Source organism: Muntiacus reevesi, chromosome 9 (assembly GCF_963930625.1).
Source record: "Muntiacus reevesi chromosome 9, mMunRee1.1, whole genome shotgun sequence".
NCBI classification, from domain to species: domain Eukaryota; kingdom Metazoa; phylum Chordata; class Mammalia; order Artiodactyla; family Cervidae; genus Muntiacus; species Muntiacus reevesi.
Window position 1 is genome coordinate 17,678,258 of NC_089257.1, and position 23,821 is coordinate 17,702,078.

A 23,821-nucleotide genomic window follows, 5' to 3' on the forward strand; every position below is an offset into this window, starting at 1 on the left:
GTCGTGTCCAACTCTTTGCAACCCCATGAACTGCAGCACGCCAGGCTTCCCTGTCCATCACCAACTCCTGGAGCTTGCTCAAACTCATGTCCGTTGAGTCGGTGATGCCATCCAACCATCTCATCCTCTGTCGTCTCTTTTCCTCCCACCTTCAATCTTTCCCAGCATCAGGGTCTTTTCCAAGCAGTCAGTTCTTCACATCAGGTGGCCAAAGTATTGAATCTTCAGCCTCAGTCCTTCATTGAATATTCAGGACTGATTTCCTCTAGGATGGACTGGTTTGATCTCCTAGAGCCCAAGCCAGAGCTCAGGGCCTTCTGTCTGTCTCACCCGGCCAGACCGCAGTAGCAGAGGGACAGCACCACGTCTGTATCGGCCCATACCCACCACCCCTCATTTAATCTATAACAACCCTTGAGATATCATCACCCCTATTTAACAGATAAAGAGACTGAGACTCAGGTTCAGTGACTTGCCTCGGGCCACACAAGTGAGTGGCTAAGCCCTGGCTGGACTCAGGTCTGCCTTGAGACCAGAGCTCCTCTCTCTTCACCTGCTGCCAAAGCGAAGGGGGTCGATGCTGGAGCCCGCCGACCCCACCCTTCCGTACCTTGGTCTGCTTGCCTGACCCCCCATCCCACCCCAGCTCCAAAACCTGACTCCTGGCTTCCTGTCAGGAAGGAAAAGATCAGCCCCACCAATCCTGGCCACGCTGTTCCTTTGGCGGCTGATGAGGCCAACAGATGCGGCCCTTCCGTGCTTTTCTCTGAAGCCCAAGCAATACAACCAGAGGGCCTTCGGTATGAAGAAGAGGCCACTCTGACGGAGGGTGCAGCCTAGGGAAGAGCAGACCCTTCTAATCTTGCAACCTCCCCACCAGGCCTGATGCAGCCAAAGACCCAAGCTGAGGCTGAACCATAGCCTCTGATCTTTCCCTCTCTGTGACTCCCTTTCCTATGTTTTTTTGCAGGTTGCTTGGGCCCCATGCAAACCCTGCTCCCTCCTAACCCTGGGAGCTAAGGCTTACACACTCAGACTCACAGTGCTAGGAAGGCCTTTGACATCACCTACTTCAGCCTTCATTCCTACGAGGAAGAGACCGAGACACAAAGAGGACCTTGAATCCCCACTCTTCTGGGGAGTGTACGCGTACAGAGCAGGAGGGGGGCTGGCTAGAGCCGTCAGTACTTCCCAACCTGTTTCACACCATGACTCATGTGGAGAAATACACATATATGCTCAGTACCTGGGGTGGACAGGCAGGGATGAGCCTGGTCTGAGGTGACCCTCCCAGGGCTCTGTTCCCAGGGGCTGAGGAGATAGCCAGCCATTCGGGAACATTACTTGGGAAATGCTAAGTTAAAGGGATCGGTTCAGTCCAGTCACTCAGTCATGTCTGATCCTTTGCAACCCCATAGACTGCAGCACACCAGGTTTCGCTGTCCATCATCGGCTCCCAGAGCTTGCTCAGACTCATGTCCATCAAGGTGGTGATGCCATCCAACCATCTTTAGGACTATATGAGAGGATGCCCAGGAGCCCCAGAGTCTAGGAGCCCTAACAAGAAGACCCAGATTCCCAAGTGGGTTCTCAGGGAGCCAGTCAGCTTCTGAGGACCCTTACCCAGCCCCAGGTGTGGAGGCAGAATAATAAATCAGTTCACAGTATGAACTCTGAATTGAGAGAGACTTAAATTCCAATTTCATTTCACAGCAACATGTAACCTTTGGCAAGCTGCCTACCCACCCTGAACCTCAGTGTCCTTATCTATAAAATGGGGATATCAAAGCGTGTTCAGGAAGATGGTGGAATCAACTTGCCAAACCCTAGGAAGCAAGTATGCCATGTCCCCTCCTCACGTGGCAGGACGAGGGTATGCATAAAGATTGTCCCTTGAGATGCGGGGTGCAGAGAGATTCCTACAAACTGCCCCTGGAAAGTTACTATCACCCAAGAACTTGAAACAGATCCCAGGCAGAGGGATGGCTGATGAGATAAACATTTATGAAAGCATCCCCATTTGAGCGGTGCTTCACTGATCTCATCTTCTTTAACCCCACAATCCCCTGCCACGTGTGGAGCATGGCTTCTGTCCTATAAGCGGGGTGTCTGGGGCTCGGGAAGGTGGTGGCACCTTCTCCAGTCACACCGAGGACAGTGGCCCAACTGAACTTTGTGTCCCAGACCCTCCAACTCTGGAGTCCAATGTCCTACCTGCTTTGTGACACCACTTCCCACCGCCAAGCCTTCTCACGTGGGGTCACAAAAGCCCAACATCAAAGCCCATGGAATCAGAGTATCCAGGAGCCGGGCCAGGTGTCTGCAGGTCTGACAAGCACACAGCGGCTGTGGAACTCTTACCCTACACCCGGCAACTGTGGCAGCCGTGGGCGCAGAGGGCCGGACAGAACCCCCAGGACGTGAGTAAACCCAGGACTAATCCTCAGAGGCGACCTCAAAGAGGGCAGCAAACCTCCTCCTCCCAGAACAAGAGGGGACTTCCAGAATGGCTCATGGGGACTTCCCCGGTGGTCCAGAGTTTAAGAATCCGCCTGACAATGCAGGGAACATTGGGCGATCCCTGGTCCAAGAAGATTCCCCAGGCTCTGGGGTAACTTAGGCCATGCACCACAGCTCCTGAGCCTGCTTGCCTAAGCCCATGCTCTGCAGCAAGAGAAACCGCCCCTACGAGAAGCCTGAGCACCACACCTAGATAAAGTCCACAGGAGCAACGAAGACCCAGTACAGTCAAAAATAAAAAAGAACAGCTCATGGGTCAGAACGGAGAAGGCAATGACACCCCACTCCAGTACTCTTGCCTGGAAAATCCCATGGACAGAGGAGCCTGGTGGGCTGCAGTCCATGGGGTCGCTGAGAGTCGGACACGACTGAGCGACTTCACTTTCACTTTTCACTTTCATGCATTGGAGAAGGAAATGGCAGCCCACTCCAGTGTTCTTGCCTAGAGAATCCAAGGGACGGGGGAGCCTGGTGGGCTGCCGTCTATGGAGCTGCACAGAGTCAGACACGACTGAAAGCGACCTAGCAGCAGCAGCATGGGTCAGAAAGCCTGAGTGGCTGCCCTCCCAGAGGGCCCCCCAAGTGGCCATGTCTGCTAGGTTTCCATCCTGAGTCCATGCAGTTCATTGAGCCCCTAACTCCAGGCCCAAACTGGACGCAGGAAATGAATGGATGAAACCTACCCTGCCCCCAGGGAGTGCTCAGTCTGGAGAGGGGACAGACAGGAAAGTGAGCAATTAGACACCAGCAATGTCATAAAGCTGGGCCCAGTGATTCCACCCAGCCTCCCGCTCTCCCTCTGTGGGGCTCTTTAGGACACAGCCCCCAGAATTCAAGAATCACAAAAGCGAGCCTCCTTGCAGTTACTACCTGCCAGAGATTCTGCTCAGTCCTCCACATGGCACAGTGTATCCTTGCAATGACCCCACGGGGCAGGCACTGCTTTTAACCCATTTTACAGTTGAGGAAGCGGAGACTCAGGGTAGCAAAGGGACTAGCCCATGGTTTACACAGACCACAGGCTGGGAGTTGAACCCCGAAGCCTGACCAGAGGCCCTGAGCATAACCATACTGCCTGCAGAGATGCAGTGATTCATGATAGAAAACTAGAGTAAGCTCGCCAAGGCCCAACCTACATTCATTGGGTTTCACAGCCCAGCCCCTGGACCCAGCCAATTGAAGACATTCTGCCGAGGCACCAGGTCCCAGCTCGCATACCCTACCCACCCGGGGGTCTGGCCAGCTGGGGGCAGGTGCCTAAAGAGGGGTTAACCTCTGAGTCGGGGCTGCGGAGATGGAGACTGGGAGCTGGGTGTGGGCCCTCAGCAAGGTGATTAGGGAGAAGGAGGGGAAGCTCTAATCAGGGACCTCACATGGCAGCAGCCACAGCACACACACCCCCGCCCTGGGCTCGGGGAGGAAGAGATGGGGCCACGGTGATGCCACCTCCTCCGAGCAGTCTTCCCAGAACATTCTCCTACGCAGATGCACACGGGGCACTATCCGGCAGCCCTGATCATCTCGGCCTGAGTAGCTGGGATGGGCATCGGGCGGATAGGGGTTCAAACCCTAGCTCTGCCCACACCTCAGTGTCACTTAACTTTTCTGAGCCTCAGTTTGCTCACCTGAAAAGTGGACTAATACTTCCTACTTCCCAAGCTGTAGTTCTCAGCACCTTCCTGGGCCTAAGAGCTAGCCTGACCTTGGGGATATCTGATGGAGAAAGAGACACAGACAGAGAGAGAGGTGAGTGAGACACAGTGATGGCAAAGAGCTGCACACACAGGTATAGGGGCGCGCTCTCTCCCGAGTCCTGGGGGGAAACGCAGAAAAGATGGGGAAGAGGAAGGAGGGTAAGGGCATGTCTGTGAAGCCAAGAATTTGGAGGAGGAGGGCGGGATGGAGCAGGCTCTTCCACCCGGCTCAGCCGGGGAGGCGGGGCCAGGGCAGGGCCCCAGGGCGTCCCTGCTCTGCCCTGCAGACCATCCTCCTCACCTGTCTCTTCCCCTGAGTATCTGTCCGTCTGTCTGCCGGGGGCTTGCGCCAGCCTTCCCCTCTTCCTATTTCTGAGACCAGATCTCAAGTCTCTCTTCGCACATCCCGAGGGCCTCCGAACACCCAGAGTGTGTGGGGCCCTCACCGCGGACACGGGCCCCAGACCCAGCACCACCCGTCCTCCCCAGGGTGGGCACGGGCTCCAGGGAGGAAGAGCCCGGGGACCCATTTCCACGGTCGCTGCAGGGGTCCAGGCCCCCCGAGGCTGGGGGAAGGGCTCCACCCCACCCGGTGGGCGTGTAACCGGCCCAGACAGGCGGCAGTTGGGGGAAAGCGGGTCACAGGGGAGACCAGCGCAGCCTGCGGGGGCTCCCTACCCAGGGCCCCCGGGACTGCAGAGGGGCAGGGCCGGGACAGCTCCCGTCCGCTGGGCTCGGCCAGGGTGGCCCCTCAGCCCCTGCTAGGCCCTCCAGAGATGCCCTGGCTTCAGAGGCACAGGAGACTGGTGGGGCACGGGTGGCAGGGGAGGTAAAAAGAGAGGCGGGAGAGGGAGACAGGCAGGGATGGAAAGAGAGAGAGAGAAAGACAGGCGGAGAAGGACAGACAGACCCTCTGTCGCTGAGAGCCCTGCCTCCCGCTGCGGCCTCCTGGATGGACCAGCCCGCACCACCCTTCTCCCCCCGGCCTTCAACCCTTCAACCAAGGCCCATTCCCTCCTCAGCCCGCTCTTCTCAGCCTCGGCCTCCCGCAGATTCAGCGAGTGCCAAGCGGTGCCTGGACAGGCACCCCCCTCTTCCTACACACACACACACACACACACACACACACACAGACACACAGACACACACACAGACATATATACACAGAGACACACAGAGACAAACACACACACACACACACAGACATATATACACACAGACACACACACAGAGACAAACACACACACACACACACAGACATATATACACACAGACACACACAGACACACACACACAGACACACACGCACACAGACACACATAGACAGACACACACACACACAGACACACACACAGAGACACACACACACACAGACACACACACACACACAGACACACACAGAGACACAGGCACACAGACACACAGACACACAGGGACACACACACAGACACACACAGAGACACAGGCACACAGACACACAGGGACACACACACAGACACACACAGAGACACAGGCACACAGACACACAGGTGCACACAGACACACGCATGCTGATTCCTGAGCAGCCTGGGCCTTTATCACCAGAGAGGTGCTGGACTCACTCCCAGGCCTAAAGGAGCTGAAGCCGGATGAGGGACCTCAGGCAGCAGCACCTAAGCCACCAAAATGAGCACCCAGGTCCCAAACAGCCCCCTGGAATCTCCCCGGCTCGGGCCCTGGGGAGGAAAGACGAAAGCCCAGCCAGCTCCACACTCATTCCTCTCCATCAACCTCAGCTGTCCCGCCTCAGCCCTGGGGATAGTCCCTCTGCTAGCCCCCAAAGCAGGGTCCCTGCCACCCCGACCCTGGAGATCTAGGGCTCTGCCACCCTCACCTTCTCACAACCCACTTCCCACTCCCGACTCCGGGGGCACGCCTGCGGCAGAATGCAGCCAAGACACAAAGGCCCACTGAGGCTGGGTGGACAGCTCATGAGGCCCCAGTGCGGGCTTTGAAGAGTCCCCCCCCACCCTGCCTCGGATAACCGCAGTGCACTCCTGCCTTACAGGGAGGAGACAGGCTTGGGAATAAAAATGCTCTCGCACAATCAAGGGAAGTATGGCGATGATTATCACTGTGAGAAGGTTCTGGGCCACACGGAGTTGGGAGGAGGAGGGTATACAGACAGACAGACGGACAGAAGTAGAAAGGAAAGGGGCTTGCTGCTAGGGTCTGTGCCCGCCGTGAGCCACAGGGACCAGGCACGGGGTTCCGAAATTCTCAGCACAGGGACCCTCCTCCCGTCAGGCGGGGCTTCAGGCCTGGGCCGGCTCCCTGGGCTGCCCAGGGAGAAAGGAGCCCCGAGGGCTGGCGACCCTGCACACCAGGCCCAGAGCCAGGAACACAGCAGCCTGGCCAGCCTCCGGGGGGCCAGAGGGAACGGGGACTGTTTGTGTCGCAGGAGGAAAGTGGACATGGAAATGAACTGTGACTGGCCAGACTCCAGGCTCCTGGGAGGAAGAACACAGCGCTTCAGGCCACCTGAATTCCCACCCCTACTCCTCCAACTCTCCCACGAGGCCCCGTGTGACCCTGGGAACACAGGTCATAGGTGTGCGCCCCTTCCATAGGCCTGGAAACTGAGGCTCAAGAGGTACCGTGCCCAGGGTCACAATGTGGAGCTGGCAGAGCCTGTTGGGAGCTGATTCTGTCTGCCCAATCATCCTGTTATCTGCCGAGAACACCCCCCATCCTGAGCAGATAGAGTTCAGGCCTGACACCAAGGCCCAACCAGACATCCAGCCCCTGGGCTGGGTGGTGGAGGAGGAATGAAACCCAAGCTGACTGCAGGGAAAGGAGAGTGGCCAGCGTCTCCCGAGAGCCTCAAACTCACTGGACATCAGCGGTCATTGTTTGATCCATTGCATCTCATGCCAGCCTCACAGTGACCGGTGAGGAAGATGGCGTTCTAGTTTTGGAGGGAAGCCAGTGGCCAGAGAAGAGAAGTGACTTGCTCATGGTGGCAAACTATGAGAGAAGCAGGTCTGAGGCTGACCATGGGTGGCTCGGCTGTCCCCAGCGCTCGCAGACCCCCGGCGGCTCGGGCCCACAGCAGCCGGTCGCTGCCCTCATTGCCACCTTGGAGCATTAACTAATCCTGTGAGGCAGCTCACCCGCAGGACAGAACCTGAGACAGCGAAGCTGGCTTGGCCACAGGGAAGAAGGTGGCTGGGAGTTGGGTCTGGAGGGAATGAGGAAGACTCAGACCAGGAGAGAGGAGGAGCTGAAGGCATTCAGGCAGAACCAGAGGGCAGGGGAGCTGAGTCCTGAGATCTGGAGAATTCTGCATGGTGTATCTGGAGGGCAGGTACAGTCCTCAGGGAGACCAGGGGTTGAAGTGGGAGGAGGACCTTGGCCAGACCGCCCCCTGTCCACCAGGAACCTCACATGCCTGGGCCTGGGCAGGAACCCGTAACAGGGGTAGCCTGGACAGCCCTATCTTCCTTCTCCATGGTTCCCAGCCCAGAGCGAGGATCTCTGGCCAGCCTTTCCTGGAGTCCTGGGCCCCTGTCACCCAAGAGGCAACAGCCCAACTAGGAGTCCTGGGACCCACAATCCTGAGCTGAGAACAGAAGGAGCCCAGAGTTCTCCCTTCTTACTTAGGAGGCAGCTGGGGTGCTGGACCAGGATCAAGATGGGAAGCAAAGACAACATGGGTTCAAGTCCTGGCTCAAGGCCCTCCTTAGCCATCGGATCCTGGGCATCTCACTTACCGCCTCTGACATGGTCTGTGAAATGGGCCCAGTACTCACCACCCCCTGCTTGTTTCATAAGGGGCTGGGAGGCTTGCAGGAGTAAGCAGATGAGAAAACGCCCTCTGCTAAAAGCTATAAAGCATAAGGTATCATCATGAGAAATGAAGACCAGGTGCCCCAAGGCAGAGGGTGACTTGCCACAGTCACACAGCCAGGGGGCACCTGAACATGATTTGAACTATGGCTCCTGCTGGCTGGGCCAGAGTCCTCTCACTGCAAGACCCCAAGTCCCCGGGGAGCCCCGTCGCTCGGGCTGACCTTCTTTGCATGGGAGGTGGGTGGGGCACAGGCTGTGTCCCCCACATCCCAGCTCCTTCCAGGACCTGCTCCCACTCCAGACCAGGGGGCCCAGCCTTGGGGTTTGGAAATGAAAGTCCTGCTCTGCCGCCTCCAGCTGTGATCTTGGACAAGTCGTTCCAGCCCTGGGAGCTTCAGTTCCCTCATCTGTAAATGGGTGTGTGTGTGTGTGTGTGTGTGTGTGTGTGTGTGATGATAACCTCTACTGGTAGGAGGGGCCTGGTGGGAGGGTGACCTGACAGCATGGCTGCAAAGTGTCCAGGGCCAGGCCTGGTACACATCACATGGGGCTCTCTCCCCTTCCTCTGCTGTGCCTGCCAGACAGCGCCCGGGCTCAACCAGAGAAAAGTTTTCAGCCTCCCAGAGGAGCGGCCCAGAACCATAACTGGGAACATAAACTGGCTGGAGGACACGAGATCTCGGCAGGAGGTCACATTACTGGATGGTCAGTGGGGGTAAGATGTGGAGCAAGACGCTGGCTCAGAGACGATGTGGGGGAACCTGGCTGCCCATCCCCTCACGTGGAGTCAGTCCCCCAGGGCGGGCACAGGGCCCAGGGACTGCATCTCTGCTCCTGCACGACCCCTGCGCGGGGAAGCCCACAGACAGCATGCGCATTTTTGGGGGAGGGGGGTGGGTATTCAGGAGGAGCATGGAAAGATGACGTCAGGGGTCCTAAATTAGAGCGCCTCCTGGTGGCTCTCCTTGGACCTATCAGGTCACCTGTCAGAGCCTCAGTTTTCCTTTTCATAAAGTGGGGATGGTGGTGAGTATCTTCTCCTCTTGCACACAGTTATGTAATAGTGCATTCTGGAGAAGGGTGATGAGCTAGGGGCAGGGGCAAGCTGAGTTCAGATCTCACACCAGCCTTTGTTAAAGAAGCCAAGGTTCCTACCGGCAGCAACCCCAGGAGCTGAAATTCACTGCAGAGCCTTCTCTGCCCTAACCCACTACTCCATTATTCTCAGACTATGATCCCACACCAAGAGCAGCGGCACGTCCCGGGAACATGTCAGTGATACACATCCCTAGGCTGCACCCCAGACGGACGGAACCAGAAACTGTACGATCTGCATTTTAACAAACCCTCCAGGAGACTCTGATGTACGTCAGGGTTTGAGAACCATTGCAACACCCCGTGACCTGCCTCCTATACCAGAGAAACTTCCTCCCACAGACTCATCTCCCATTCCCTGACTCCCAGCAGGCTGTTGGGAAGGAGTCACCATGGAGAGAGGTCATTAAATAGTAAAGATCCCATAATTAGTTAATGACACGCCAGGCTCCCCGACAGGAGGGTCAAAAGTCAGACTGCAGTCATAGAGGAAAAGCTCTTTCGTATCTGTCTTTCTCTGCGTCTCTGACTGACTGTTCCACATACATGCCCCAAGAGCCTGCCCGCTTCCCTCCGTGAGCCTGCTCAGCACCGAGGGACAGACAGTGCCTCTCCCCTCAGGTGGTGGCAGTTTAGTCGCTAAATCGTGCCTGACTCTTGTGATCCCATCAATTGAAGCCTGCCGGGCTCCTCTGTCCATGGGACTCTCCAGGCTGGAATATTGGAGTGGGTGGCCATTTCCTTCTCCAGGGGATCTGCCCGACGCAGGAATCGAACCTGGGTCTCCTGCATTGCAGGCGGATTCTTTATCAACTGAGCTACGAGGGAAGTCCCCCTCAGGAGACCTGGAGCTAAATGTTGGTGGAGGGGGGACATACACCCTGGTACATATCACAGAGAGGGTTTTCCCTGAGAATCTGGTCCTCAGACCTTGAATTTAAAAATCATCTGACAGGAAAGCCACTTTGAAAAATTCAGTCTGTGAAGATCACTCAAGTTGAGAACAAAACAGACACATGGACAAGGTGGTCACCATGGCAATGTGGGCACGAATGAAAAATTCAAAACGGCCTAAATGTGTATCAGCAGGGGAATGTTTAACTGGGTCACGGCAGATCCACGTGGTGTGATGCTATGGAGCTGGGAAACCCGCTGTGGAAGAATATTGAATAGCATGGAAAAATCCTCCTTTTACAGTGTTAACCTAAAAGCAACAGCACAGGAAGTGGTTCATATGTGAGATCCCAATCGTGTGTGTGTGTGTGTGTGTGTGTGTGAATACCAAGCCCTTCTCAGGACTTATCTCTGAGCAGTTATTTCCTCCTTCGCATCTGTTCTTCACCCTCAAACTTTTTCCACAAAACTATTTCTTCAGTAATTAGAAAATGTTTTTTTTTTTTTTAAAGGGCCCATTAGTTCAGGCAGAGATGAAGGGCTTTTTTTTTTTTTTAAATGACAGAAATGGATTGGGATTGTTATACACACACTATTATATATAAAATAGGTAACTAATAAGCACCTACTGTGTAGCACGGGGAACTCTACTCAATACTCTGTAATGACCTATACGGGAAAACAATCTAAAAAGAATGGATATTGGATTATATATACAGCTGATTCACTTTGCTATACATCAGAAATTAACATTGTAAAATCAACAACACTCCTATAAAAATTAGTAAAAATAAACAACAATAAAAAGTTGATAGAAATGTCTCTTCCCTTCATCAGAATCACTGACCTGGGGGCAGAGGGGGAGGGTGCTATAAGGGAGGCTTGGTTACCACCCCCCCCCACACACACTCAGGGAGTATTCATACTCCGCATGGTCCCCAAGTGGTCCCCACAACCATGATCAGGACCAACAGATGGAAGGGAGGATAGGTTTGTTCAAATTCTACACGATATTTTTTAAGAGTCCAATCTGTCCAGAGATGAAAGGCAGTGAGTTCTCCAAGCCTTGAGGTGTGCAAGCAAAGGCTGAATGTTGTCCAAGGGATCAGACGGGGCAGATAGGTTGACTCAGGGAACTATAATGCCGCTCACAAGACAGCATTATATGATCTTGTGAATTTAGTCACAAGCCCCCAGCTTTGCCCTCGCTCTTGGCCAAAAGCACACGCAGGTGGAGGCTGGGCTCGGACAGTCTGATGGAAGACTGAGCCCATAGAGGCCCAAGGCCCTCCTGACCCCAGATTTCCAAATAGCCCCAGAAAACTCCTTCGCTCCAGATCAGGGACCCCAGTCTTTGGGGAAGGAGGACTCTGTTATTTCCTAGGGGTGGCAAGGGCAGCCTTCATTCGTCACTATCACCCTCATCATCCTCTGGCTTGAAAGGAGGGTGCATTCTGTGCTGGGCCCACCACTGTTTCACCCAGAACTATGATCTCATTTAATCCTCACTGAAAGTGGTGAGAGAAGGGCTCAGAGGGGCATCGGAGAGCCTCGGACATGGCCTCCTGCAGCCGTGAGTTCAGAGAAGCCAGGGGTCAGGCCACGGAGGCCTCTCTGCCTACGTGCCCGACGGTGACCCAGGGCTGGTCACCCACTCACTTGCGGCGAGATCTCAGACAAAGCCGTCATATCCACCCCCACTGAGTTTCTGTTTCCTTTATACGTAAGGACGTCTCATCGTGTCCCATTGCAACGGCATTCTCATATTCCATCTCCTAAGACAGTGAGTGGGAGAGTGATTTTCCAGCCTCGGTAGTAGAATTACTCATTGCCAACATTAATGTCAGCAACGTCAAATGAACATTAATCAGTGTTTGCCTACCAGGTATCATTAGAAGCGCCCTGTAGGTTTGAGGCGGAACACATGTTCTTCTCTCCACCTGTTTCCCTGAACACCCGTGCAGGCTGAGCACCGGAGGCCTGGCCCCACCCACTTCTTCGCTTCAGGCCAGGACCCCCAGCAGCGGCTCGTCTGATTGGTTCATCTCGGAGATTACGCCATAGGCTCAGTGGGGGTCTCCCCTTCTCCGTGAACCAGGTTGCCTGCTGGGAGCATTCCGCCTGGGCTACTCCCCTGTACACTACCAGCTCTTGCAGAGAGGCTGGCTCCTGTTCAGAGCTTCCTGTGACCGGACGCGTAACTCTGCCAGTTCCAGGGAAGAGAGTTAGTCAGCCCTCCGGGCACCAGATCTAAAGCCACGTTTTCCTGCCTTCCTTTGCAGCTCCATCTTTGTCAACTGCGCTTTTCACTTGGTTCCAAATTCAGAAGGAGAGGGCTTCCCTCGAAACTTGAAGTGTGAAGCTCCTGTAACCTTCACAGCATCGCTCTGAATTGTTTGCTATTATTATCATACCTATTTGACGAGTGAGGAAAGTCAGCCCTCTGGAATGAAGGACTGTGGAAATGCTTTCTCAACCCCTGGCAGCACTCGGGGCGTGTCCACACGATGCAGGCTGGAGTGGGCTCGCGCACAGGCCTGACTCTTGGCTTCCTCCACAGACACTCCCTCAGTCTTTTGAGGCTTGACAAATTGACATTCATTTCAAACCAACACCCCACCCCCTTTTGAAATAAATATGATTTATTAACAACAACAAAACCCTCAATGTGATCCCCAAGTTCACATAATGCATTTCTGTTTAAATATGTATAGTACATTTTTTGAGAGTTTTATTGTGTAAGTGTGTTCTTTCTTTCTTGAGCATAAAAATAATGAGGGTTTATTGCAGAAGAGTCAGAAAATGGGGAAAAGCAAAAAAAAAAAAAGCCTGTAATTTGATTTAGATAATCCCATTATTATGTTGTATATAAATGTATTCATCTGCTTTTTAGCTTTGTTGAATGCAGTCATGTGGGGGGGGGGCACCCGGTCATTCTGTTTCTGGTGTGTCTCTATGACACTGTGGGGGCCAGACCACCTCCAATGACTGTTTCGGAGCAGGAGAACAGGGTGGGCAACCACAAGCCCTTTCCCTAAATAAAACCCTGCAGCTCCCCACTGTGATATCGCATGGGCTTCTCTTACAAAAGCCAAGTGCAGCCAAATGTATGATAATAAGAGTTTTGCAGCCAGAGAAGGGCTATCCCTTGCCCAAGACCACAGGGCAAGTAAAGGATGAGCTGGGATCAGAACCCAGGCCTCCAGATTCCCAGACTCAAGCCATTCACCAAAGACTGCCCCCAAAGACTTAAATCCTGCTCCCTAGGGGCTTACCAGGAGGCACAATGGTAGAGGGTCCACTTGCCTAGGCAGGAGACGCAAGAGACGTGGGTCCAATCCCTGGGTCGGGAAGATTCCCCAGAGTGGGACATGGCAACTCGCTCCAGTATTCTTGCCTGGAAAATTCCATGGACAGAGGAGCCTAGCGGGCTACAGTCCCTGGGGTCGCAAAGAGTCAGACATGACTGAAGCGATTGAGCACAAGCACATGAGTAATAGCAGCATTACCCCAAACAGCTGAAACATAGTAATATAAAGCACTCGCTGTGTGCCAGGCACGTATCACACAGGCTTCACATGCCCTGACTCGTATCATTCTCAAGCAACGCTATGAAATAAATACTACAACTGTCTACATTTTAGATGCTGAAACGGATGGGCAGAGGGGTTAAGACCCTTAGGGTGTGCCTAAGCTCACACCCCGCAGGTAAACAGCAGAAGCAGAAACGATAGTCCGATTCCAGAGTCCACGATGTTGCCTATGGTTCCTTCTCCACTGTCCTGGGCTGAGGCTAGCTGGACCTCTGGCAGGCTTCTGGAGCATTTACTGCCTGAGAAGCAAGAGAACTGGCCTAGGGGACCAGCCCCCTGGACCACTTAACAAGTGTAGCCCGCTGACACTTCACAGCAGAGCCAGGAACCAAACCTGGGCTTCCTAACGTCCCGTTTCCAGCACTTCATCCACTTTTCTGCATGGGTGCTATGAACCCAGGTCTAGAATCCTCAGCAACTCCCATCCTGGATCACCCCTCAACACAGCAGGGAACGTCAGGGGTGGGGCCCAGAGAAAGGCAAAGAAAGAAGTCAGGAAAGAAGCCAGAGGGAGAGCAGACAGGCCTCTCAGAGCTCCCCACCGGGTGGTCTCCGGGGACAATGTTGGGGGGAGCAGGGGTCTGGGAGGGCATCTTCCCATCCCCCAGCCCTGAGCCTGCGCCTCACAGGACAGGGGCACCTGGCACAAATAACTGCTGACTTGAAGGTGGCTTTTCTGGCTGAGTCAGGGTTCACTAAAGGCCAGAGATGTCCCCCCAGCCTGGGGCTGGAGGAAGTTGGGCTCTTCCCCTCTCAGGAGGGGAAAGGCCGGGCCTCACAAGGGAAGCTGAAGCCCGGGCTGAAGCAACAGCCACCCTGTCCCCACCTCCCTGGACCCCAGTTCCAGGCCCGGGGTGGACAGTCCTGAAGGGCAAGGCAGGGGCATGAGACCCCGCGTCCCGGCCCCACCCTTGCCCAGGAGTCACCGAGGATCTGGCTCAAACTGGGTCCCACTGGGCCACCCTGAGGAGAATCACTCACTCATTCAACCTCCATTCCTGAGTGCCCGCTGTGGGCCAGGCTTTGGGCCTCAGCTGGGACACAGAGATGGACGGGGCCTTCCCTGACTGGGAGGCTTCCCAGGGACACTCCATGTGAGGCCAGACAGCAGCAGAGAGGTGAGGGCCCCATGTAGACCAGCACGGAGGGAAGAAGGGAAGGGCAAGGAAGGGTTTCGAAGGAAGTCTGCCACTGACGTGGAGACCCACTTTCCCTCAGGAAGCTTAGCGTCACGCTGGGGAAACCCAGCGACCCCCAGAAAGGACATCACATGGGTGGAGATGACTGGTGTCTTGGGGCACGTGCACACGAACGCTGGGGGGGCACAGAGGGCCTGTTCGGAAGCCTGGGGCTCTGGTGAATGCTTCCGGGGGCCTGAGGAGCAGCCTGGTACAGCCTGGAAAGACTGGCCAGATGTAGAAAATAAGGGCAGTGGATGCTCTCGTTGAGGGAGGGTTCACCATGTGCAGGCAGAAAATTGCTAAGCGCTTCACGTGCAGCTTTTTTTGTTTTATCCTCATGTCACCCTATGAAGTAGTAAGCATTATTATCTCCAATATACAGATTCAGAAACTGAGGCTCAGAAAGGGTCACGTAGCTAGGGACGGGCAGGACCAAAACTTCGGCTCCAGTTCTTCACCACCATGCTGGTCTATATTCCTAATCTGTGGACAGGCAGAAAGAAGCAAGGGTGCTTCAGGTCAGAGGTAGTAGGCAAGGCTAGGAAGTGGGATCGATTGCCGTGTGTTTGAGAGTTGCCCAGTTCCACTCTGTACCAACCCTGTGTTGTGTGTGTGTGTGTGTGTGTGTGTGTGTGTGTGTGTGCGCGCGCGCGCACACTCACATGTACCCTACTTTACAAGTGTCTGGTGTTACAGAACTTCCTGAGAGCCAAGTAAAGAATAAGTCATTAGCAGAGCAGGAAAGGATAGCCCAGAGAGGAGAAGGAACTTCTGAAAAGTCACACAGAGGAACCAGGACAAAGTCTAAGACGCAGACTGCAGGCCTCTTCCCTCCCCTCAACTGCCTCTCCAGGTCAGCCCGGAGTGAATCTGCTGCTCACAGGAAAACCACGGTGTCGGGGGAACCCCAGGGATGAGTTAGGAACCAGGCAGCCCTCAGACACCAAGTGGGCCCGTCACAGAGGCCCTGGGCCTGCGGCTGGCCTCCTCCCAGGCAGCAGCAGCCGTTGAGGGGAAGAGGGAAGCCGGCGTAGCAGGACGCTCAGCCCATGTTTACCTCTGGGCTTCCCTCCTGGTTCCTCAGAGCCAGGCTTACGGGAGGGGAAGCCAGTGGGCAGGACAGTTCCTGCTGAGATTAAACTGGCCCCCCACCACACCCCGGCCCTAGCCTGTCCTAGAGAGGGGCCCAGGCTCTTCCCTCCTGCCTGCCTCTCACACAGCCAACTCCTGACCCTTTGATGCTCTCGGTGAAATTGTAACCGCCCCCTGAGTTCCCCGTGGGGTGGAGAAAGTGGGTTTAAAGATTTGGAGAGAGGGGTCAAGGCCAAGCCAAAACCACAAGGTGCCAGCGGGCCCCAGATGCTACAACTCAAAAGGAATGCTTGGGGCTTGGGGCTGCCCCCCTCTGCGCCGGGAGGGGCTGTCTGGGTCTCAGAGGGGGACAGGGGCTGCGTCCCCAGGGTTGGGGGGTGAGAAGGTGGGGAGGAGCTTCCAGGCAGTGGTTCAAAACTCTGAAGTCTCAAGAGAGAGGGGACTGCCCCACACTGCCAAAACTTCAGAGGAGCCCTGGAGGAACCAAAAAAATCCCCCTGTGATGTGAGAAATGTGTGCTCCCACTGGCTCACCTTTCACCCCAGCCCTCCCTAGGCTGGACGAGGAGGGGAGGGACTGCAGGCACTTCTTTCCAGCCAGCCAGCTCTCCAGCCCCTGCCCCCTGATGACTGGCTCACGTTCCCTCCACTCCCCCCCAGACGCCTGTCCTGCATGGGCAAACACAGAGCCTTCTTGGGCGACTCCCTCCCTATCACTCTGTAGCACTCATCACCCTCCCGGCGTCCCTACCCACCCAGCCCAACCCAACCACCTTCCTGAGTGCCTGCCATGCTCTTCGATCTAGGCTGGGATAGAAAGAAACACAGGGCACATCCTGGGACACTCGCTCGTCCCTCCCCTCTGACTGTGCCCCCCCCCACCCCAGCCCCAGACCTCCCCGAAGCCCCTGTGGCCCATCCTTCCTCATCACTACCGCCAGCCATCGGCTCATTCTCCCTTGATCGCTGGGTCCTGAACCCCAACACATCTGGCAGACTGTCCATCCTAAAGCGCCACTCTGACGAGGTCACTCCCCTGCTCGAAAATCTTTAGCAGCCCTCAAGGTCTATAAAGCAAATCCAAACATCTCATCTTGGCATTCAAAGTCCTCCACGAGTTGAGGCAACCGACCATTCCCCCTTCCCATTCCGGCCGAGTCTCAACTCTTCAGTCAGACCTGATCAAGCGAGCAGTTTCTTCAACATTCCCTGACCCCTCTTCCATTTTCCATCAAATCTGAAGCCTGATCTTGGTGGTCATAAAAGGAGGCACAGTGGTACTGAAGTTGTGCTTATAGGATCTGCTGCATAGCATGTGGGCTACTTTCAAACAAGGTTGAAAAAAACTTCCCCTGAACATGCTGACCCCTTTACCTTCCTCGAGGCATTCCCCTCTACCCAAAACACAGCCTTAGCTGTGGATGCTGAAACCTTCGAGATCCTTAAGGCCCACCCAAGACTTCACCTGTTCCAGAAACTTTCCTGAAGATCCCTTTGACTCTTCGTCTGTCTCCTATCAGAGTTCCCTTGTCCAAGTTCTTTACCAGATTGTAAGCAACTAAGGATGGGGTCAGCATGTCATCATCCATCATTCATCACACGGGCTGGAGGGGTGGTGGGAGGACTTTCCCCTAGATGCTTACTAAGCACTGTTGGAAAGGAACGTCTCTTCCCTGTCCCCCCACCACACAGGCAACACCTACAGGCCCCTCTCCCTCCCCACCACACCAAACTCTTAAATCTTATGCCACTCAAAAGCTTAGAGAGGGAGTCTGGGGCCCCACGTTGATCTAAGCCCAAGCAGGACTTGGGAGCGCAGGCAGAAAGTCCTGTTCAAGTCTCGACAACTCCAGGAAGCCCCGTCACCCCGTCACCCCCTGCCCTGGTTTCTCTAGGGTCCCACCTCTCTTGGGCACCACCCCTCCCGTACCTACACATGCTGTCCCCTCCACATAATTAACAGCCCTCAATCAGACTCTGTCCCATGGTGGTTTAAGTCGTGCCCAACTCTTGTGACCTCATGGGTTGTAGCCTGTAAGGCTCCTCTGTCCATGAGACTCTCCAGGCTGGAACACCGGAGTGGGTTGCTGTCCCCTTCTCCAGAAGGGCTTTTCAAGCTGGTTCCAAAGTATAGGGCTCATCTCGCCAGGAGAGGCGAGGAGTCAGTCACCTTCAGGGCCCAACCCTGATCAAACAGATAAAAGGTGCACACACTGCCCCTCACCTCCACCCTGAGCCCAGCATGCAATGGAAGAGCTGGATTCTGGCCACCAGAGCAGTTCCACATCCATGACATCTCATCTGGCCTTGAGCTCTGGGTGTGAGCTATCTTCTCCAGCAGAGGCATGGTGAGGATAGGGACCCCACTGGGAGCAACTCAAAATGAGTGCAGAACCCGAAGGCTAGTTCATTTCTGCATCACATCACCTAGCTCCATCTGATATATAATAGATGTTAAGTAAACATTTGGGGGCTTATTTAACCAGACACCTAACGACTGCAAGAGTATTACCCAAAACTCAGCCAGTCTTTGGCCTAGATGACACCTCCCCCCAACCCCAAAATGGACAGAGTGTTGTCGGTGGCAGGTGGCGAGTCTTGGCTCTCACAAGGTCAGGAAGAGCTTCAGCCAGCCCTCCAAAAACAGTCTCATTCCCAGGCAGGAAGCCAGTCTATCACCTGCCCATCCACATCAGAGCAGCTGTCACGCAGGGAGGGCTCCCTGGGTGCCTGGCGCCTTGCTAAGCACTGTATACACATTATTGTATTAAGTCCTCCCTGCCAGGTGGCTCAGCGGTGAAGAAGCCGCCTGCCAATGCAGGAGTCGCAAGTTCGATTCCTGGGTCATCGGGAAGATCCCCTGGAGAAGGAAATGGCAACCCATTCCAGTATTCTTGCCTGGGAAATTCCATGGACAGAGGAGCCTGGCGGGCTACAGTCCACAGAGTCGGACACAACTTAACGGCTAAACAACGACCACCACCACTACTGTTGCGTATCATCACCATGCCCATTTTACAGATGAGGAAACTGAAGCATGAAAAGTGACTGGAATCCAAACCAATGCGGTCCCAACTCCTTGACCACCGAACCAGCTACTCTGGCCCAACGCAGAGCACCTACCGCCCGCCACCAGGGACAGAAACCTGCAGCCCAAGAAGGAACTTGGCATGCAGCAAGAGCCCCAAGCTCTGGGCTTGACTTTGGGCCCAACGTTTGGTGGAGTTTTGCCTTCCCCACTAACCCAGATAAGGACTTGTCCCCTAGCTTCCGCCAGGGGCCTCCCAAGCCAGCTCACCTGGAAAAGCCCTGAGGAGAGGGGGAGGGCAAAGTCCGGCTGAGTTTCCCACCCCACGTCTTACTGGGCTCTCAGGGGTGGGGTAAGGGGAGGCTGAGACCTCCCCGACTTGGGTCACCACGCCCCCTCGGCCCCCCAACTTTCCCAGGCCTGTGACTTCAAGTCCCATCGGAGGAACGAGTGCGACCCTTCCAGCAATGCGCTTCAAGCTCGCAGAGAAATTCTCTTTGCTCAGTGCCACTCTACAGGGAAACAGACTGTAGTCTGGGTGACGCGATCTCAAATACCTGTTGCAGTCCGCTCTCACTTGCCGGCCTCACCTTCCGAGGGTTTCCAGCGAGAAAGGGCAGTGGGAACACGGAGTCCACCTGGGTCCAGCCCCTCCTTGCACCGGAACCCGAGAGGTCCAAAGCCGGTTAGTGGGGGGACGCGCCTGGGGTCACACAGCTGGTGCGCGGCGGAGCCGGAGAACTGGGAGGGGGGGTGGCGGTCAGGGCTTGGCAACTTAAGTTCCTTCTCAATCAACCACCAGCTTGCCTTCGCGGCCCGACCTGTCACTTGTTCCGAGAAAGCTGCCCCGAGCGGGCTCTGGAAGTTGGGGGCGAAGACTAACCTTGTTCGTGGTTTGCCGGAGGGCCTCCCCCACCCGCTTCTCACCTGCCGCCTCTGCTTTTGTTTTTTTTGCTCGGCGCTGCAAGCCCACGAGTCGCCCGCTCGCGCCCCAGTCCTCCGCGTCCGACCGCGCAGCGCCGGGTTCAGTCGCTCGATCGTCAGTCCCCCTCCCGGCGGTCTTCGGGGAACTCAACGGCCTCAGCCTGGCCCCGCCCCCTCCAGAGGACACGCCCCTGGACACGCCCTCTCGGCCTCCGGACGGGGCCCCAGCCCCGCCCCCAGGCTCTGCGGGAGCCAGGCCTTCCCCCATCCTCGGGCCCTGGGGCGGGTGGAGCTGTGCCCCTTGCCCCGCCCCTCTTACGGCTCCCCCCCAAAACACTCCCGGTCGACCCCGCCCCCACGGTCACCCCGGGGATGGGGCCCTCCCTAGGCCTACCCCACCCCACCTCCAGCCCCTGGGCCTTGCCTGGATAAAGCTCTCTCTGACCCAGGCCCCGAGCTCCAGCCCGGGCTGGGTGGGAAGCCCCCAGTCTCAGCGCGACCTAACGGTCCCGCCCCCTCCTCAGCCTTCCTCAACCTTTCCAGGCTCCTCCCAGGCCGCTGGAAGGTCCTCCCAGCATCCCTGCCTCTGCCTCCCTCAGCTCCGGGCCTCTGTCCCCCTCCGCCAGCCCGCCTGGGAAGAGGCCACTCCCCAGGAACGCCCCTTCCCTCGCTTCACCGCTTCTCTAATCCAGCTCTGCCTTGGCAACCCTACCCGGGTCAGGCACGCCTCCGGGCGCCTTCCCCCCCACGCTTGGCATTCCAGGGCGGGTGTATCCGGGTGCAACGGGGAAACGGCGGCGTGGGAGCGGTTTGCGTTCCAAGTCCGGGCCTCTATCAAGACGTAGCTTGGACCCAGGCACTGTTTGAAAATACTAACAGCCACCACGGATTGAACTCTCGCCGTGGACCAGGCTCTATGCCAAACTCTGGCTTAAGAAGAGTACTTTACAAGGACTGGCCGTTGAGTTCACAGAGCTCTGGCCAGATGTTGCGCCCATTTTACCGATGAGCAACCTGAGGCTTAGAGAAGGGAAGTCACGGGCCTCCTGAGTCTCACACGGGTGGTGAGCAGGACCCAGCCCCAGGGCCGTGAATCATAAGGCTTGATGCTGCACCAGCTTGTCTGGACTGGCCCCTGGAGAAGTAGCCCAGACCAACCAGCTACTGAGACAGTTCTAGCAGGCTGCCGGAGGTAAGGGGAGGAGGCGTGGGTTGATGAGCTGGGTGGCAGGGAGAGGCAGAGAAAAAGAAGGTGGCTTTCTCCCTGGAGAAGAAGTGGCTCAGAGTTAAGATGGGCGGCAAAAGATCTCCAGATGGCTGTGGCACCCCCACTTGCATCCCATCGCCAGTCTTGGGTCCCTGTGTCATGACTAGAGCCTTTGACCTGTCCTGCTGACAAAGCTCTTTCGCTCGCATTATCTCACTGACATCTCACAAGGACACCATTGTGGGGAGGGTATGATTATGCTGGTGTTGCATGGGTGGAGTAGGCTGGGGAGCTGGATCCCTGCCCAGCAAGGTAGCTCCCGAAGCACAGTCCTCAGACCAGCAGCAGCATCTGGGAACTTGTTAGCAACGTGTGTTTGGGGGCCCCATCTCAGGTCTACTGAATAAGAAACTGAGGTGTGAGCCTAGCAAGTTTGCTTTAACAAGGCTTCAGGGAGATTCTAAGTCACACGAGAACCGCTGTTCAGCGTAAAGGTGAAGTTAGCGTGATGTGAGAATCACACAGACCAGGGAGGCTCCTGGGAGCCTGTGACCCAAGGCAAAGCAAGGAAGGTGCTTAATTAACCTCTCTAGACCGAGCCCTTGGAAGGGAAAATCATGGGAACAGTCTTGAGGGTGGCCGTTGAGGATTAAATGTGGCAATGCCCATGAAGTGTGTGGCCACTCTTAGATACCCTGCCTGCTCAATAAATAACTGTCCCCTTTCTAGTAAAAAGTCTCCTTCATAGCATCTCCACATCAAGCTGGAGGAGTGGGGTTGGGGAGTCCTCTAAGCCTAGAAATGCCCCATAGTGTTGTCCTTCCTACAGAAGGATACCACTTTTCCTGCAGGTTCCAATAGCCTAAAAAGCCCTGGGAGATACTGATGCTGCTGGTCCACGGACCACACATTGAGAACCATGGTGCTATTCTGCCTTGGGCTGGATTGCCGCTCCCCACCCTAGCCAATCCCTGCAAAATGGGCATAAAGTACCTTCCTTTCCTACCCTGCTTCAGATCCCCTCCCCTCAAGCTGGGGGTGTTGGTGATTGGCAGGTGGCTAAACAGCTGGATTCCATCGTCCTACCCTACCCCCTTCCTCCAGGCAGGCATGAGATCACATTTGTCCATCTGCTACCCCTTCCTGTCTCTGTCACTCCAGATTAGAGATGGAGACAGCAGTGGCAACATGGAGGGCAGTCTGCAGGCAGCTTCTGGAATCTCTACCCAGACTCCCCCCACCATCCTCTGCAACCCATGGAAGAGTGACTCCTGTAGGAATTCTGGCCGGGGGCACTGGTCCTATTCCACAGACCTACCTTGACATGTTGATAGTGAAAATCAAGGCCCATATACCTTGTATCTAAACATTTAACAGACTGTAGTGTTTGAAGAAGACTCTCAAGAGTCCCTTGGACTGCAAGGAGATCCAACCAGTCCATCCTGAAGGAAATCAATCCTAAGGGAATCAGTCCTTCATTGGAAGGACTGATGTTGAAGCTGAAACTCACAATACTTTGCCACCTGATATGAAGAGCTGACTCATTTGAAAAGATCCTGATGCTGGGAAAGATTGAAGGCAGGAGGAGAAGGGGATGACAGAGGATGAGATGGTTGGAGGGCATCACTGACTCAATGGACGTGAGTTTGAGTAAGTTCTGGGAGTTGTTGATGGACAGGGTAAGGCCTGGCGTGCCGCAGTCTATGGGGTCACAGAGTCAGACATGACTGAGCGACTGAACTGAACTGAAAATAAGACATGTCTGTTCTTCTGCCTTGAGAAATATTCTTTGCAATGACCCTAAGACCATATTAAATTTAGAATCCTTGTACTCTTTGGAATTCTGTGCAGGAACGTGGTGATGTGGAATAAGTCGGCCCTGACCCAAGCCCTCGCTGCCACCCACCCCAGTTCTCTTCCTAGCGCCATCTCTGCCCTGTGTCACAAGTAGCCTAGGACTCCGGCCTGTGAACACCCCAGCCCCCGGACCCAAACTCTGTCTACACAACTTCCCTAAGCTACCACTAGTCACACCTCTAGGGGTGCATGAGGGGCATGCTGTCCCCCTGGATGGACCTGGAGAAGTTGCTCATATAACTCCTAAAACTATGCTTGGGCCATTTAGGCAGCGTTATCTAGGTTTTAGATACCTGAAGCATGATAGAGGAGGTGTTGGGGTGCAGGCTCTGGGTAGATACAGGTGGCCGCCTGTCCAGGGTGATGAGTGGCACTGTCGTTCAGCCTGGTCTTCCCAGCACCTAGCATAATTCCAGGCACACACTGGAAGCTTAAGGGACAGTCATTGAATATATGCATGTCTCAGTTATTTAATGAAATATCAAGTTGGGTTGGTTTTCCAGCATTTCCTTCCAGCCAGAGTCAGCCTTTGTCATAACTTGCCTCGGGCATTTTTCCTGGCGGAGAACTGAGCCACCTCTAGTGAGAAATTACAGATAGAAATCTTTTGGGAAATTCTCCAATCCATTTCAGAGGTGAAGCCGCGAGTTCTGGAGGCAGGAAAAGGAGCAAGAAAACCCACTCTAGAAAGACTTGAGGCAAGCCTGCAGATGACCAACTTGGAGGCAGGGGAGATGGTGGTTATGGCAAGACTTCCAAAGGGTGTGGTTGTGGAGTTTTCAGCCTCTCAAAAGATTCTCCACTCCAGAGGTGGCTCAAGAGCTGCAGAGCAGGAGATCTGAAGGTCCTTGGGTGGTGCAAGAGCATGGATGTCAGGGTCTCAGTGATGCCTGGGCCTAGGTAAGT

The 23,821-nt window shown here is 55.3% G+C and overlaps 1 protein-coding gene and 1 non-coding gene across 6 annotated transcripts in view; one reads left to right on the forward strand and one right to left on the reverse strand.

Moving 5' to 3' along the window:
- The window catches only part of CD82 (CD82 molecule), a 55,135-nt gene extending 34,741 nt beyond the window's left edge, over positions 1 to 20,394 (reverse strand). For 2 of the 5 annotated variants that reach the window (XM_065944074.1, XM_065944077.1), the window contains exon 1: positions 19,855 to 20,016. The gene's annotated coding sequence lies outside the window, so the exon portion shown is untranslated. Of the gene's footprint in view, positions 1 to 19,484; positions 19,751 to 19,854; positions 20,017 to 20,275 lie in introns of those variants that run through there. The other 3 variants (XM_065944075.1, XM_065944073.1, XM_065944076.1) reach the window with 3 other exon arrangements.
- Positions 17,113 to 17,235, forward strand: LOC136176141 (small nucleolar RNA SNORA61). The gene has a single exon (XR_010664517.1). It is a non-coding gene; the product is annotated as a small nucleolar RNA SNORA61 (small nucleolar RNA).
- Positions 20,395 to 23,821: the final 3,427 nt, after the last annotated feature.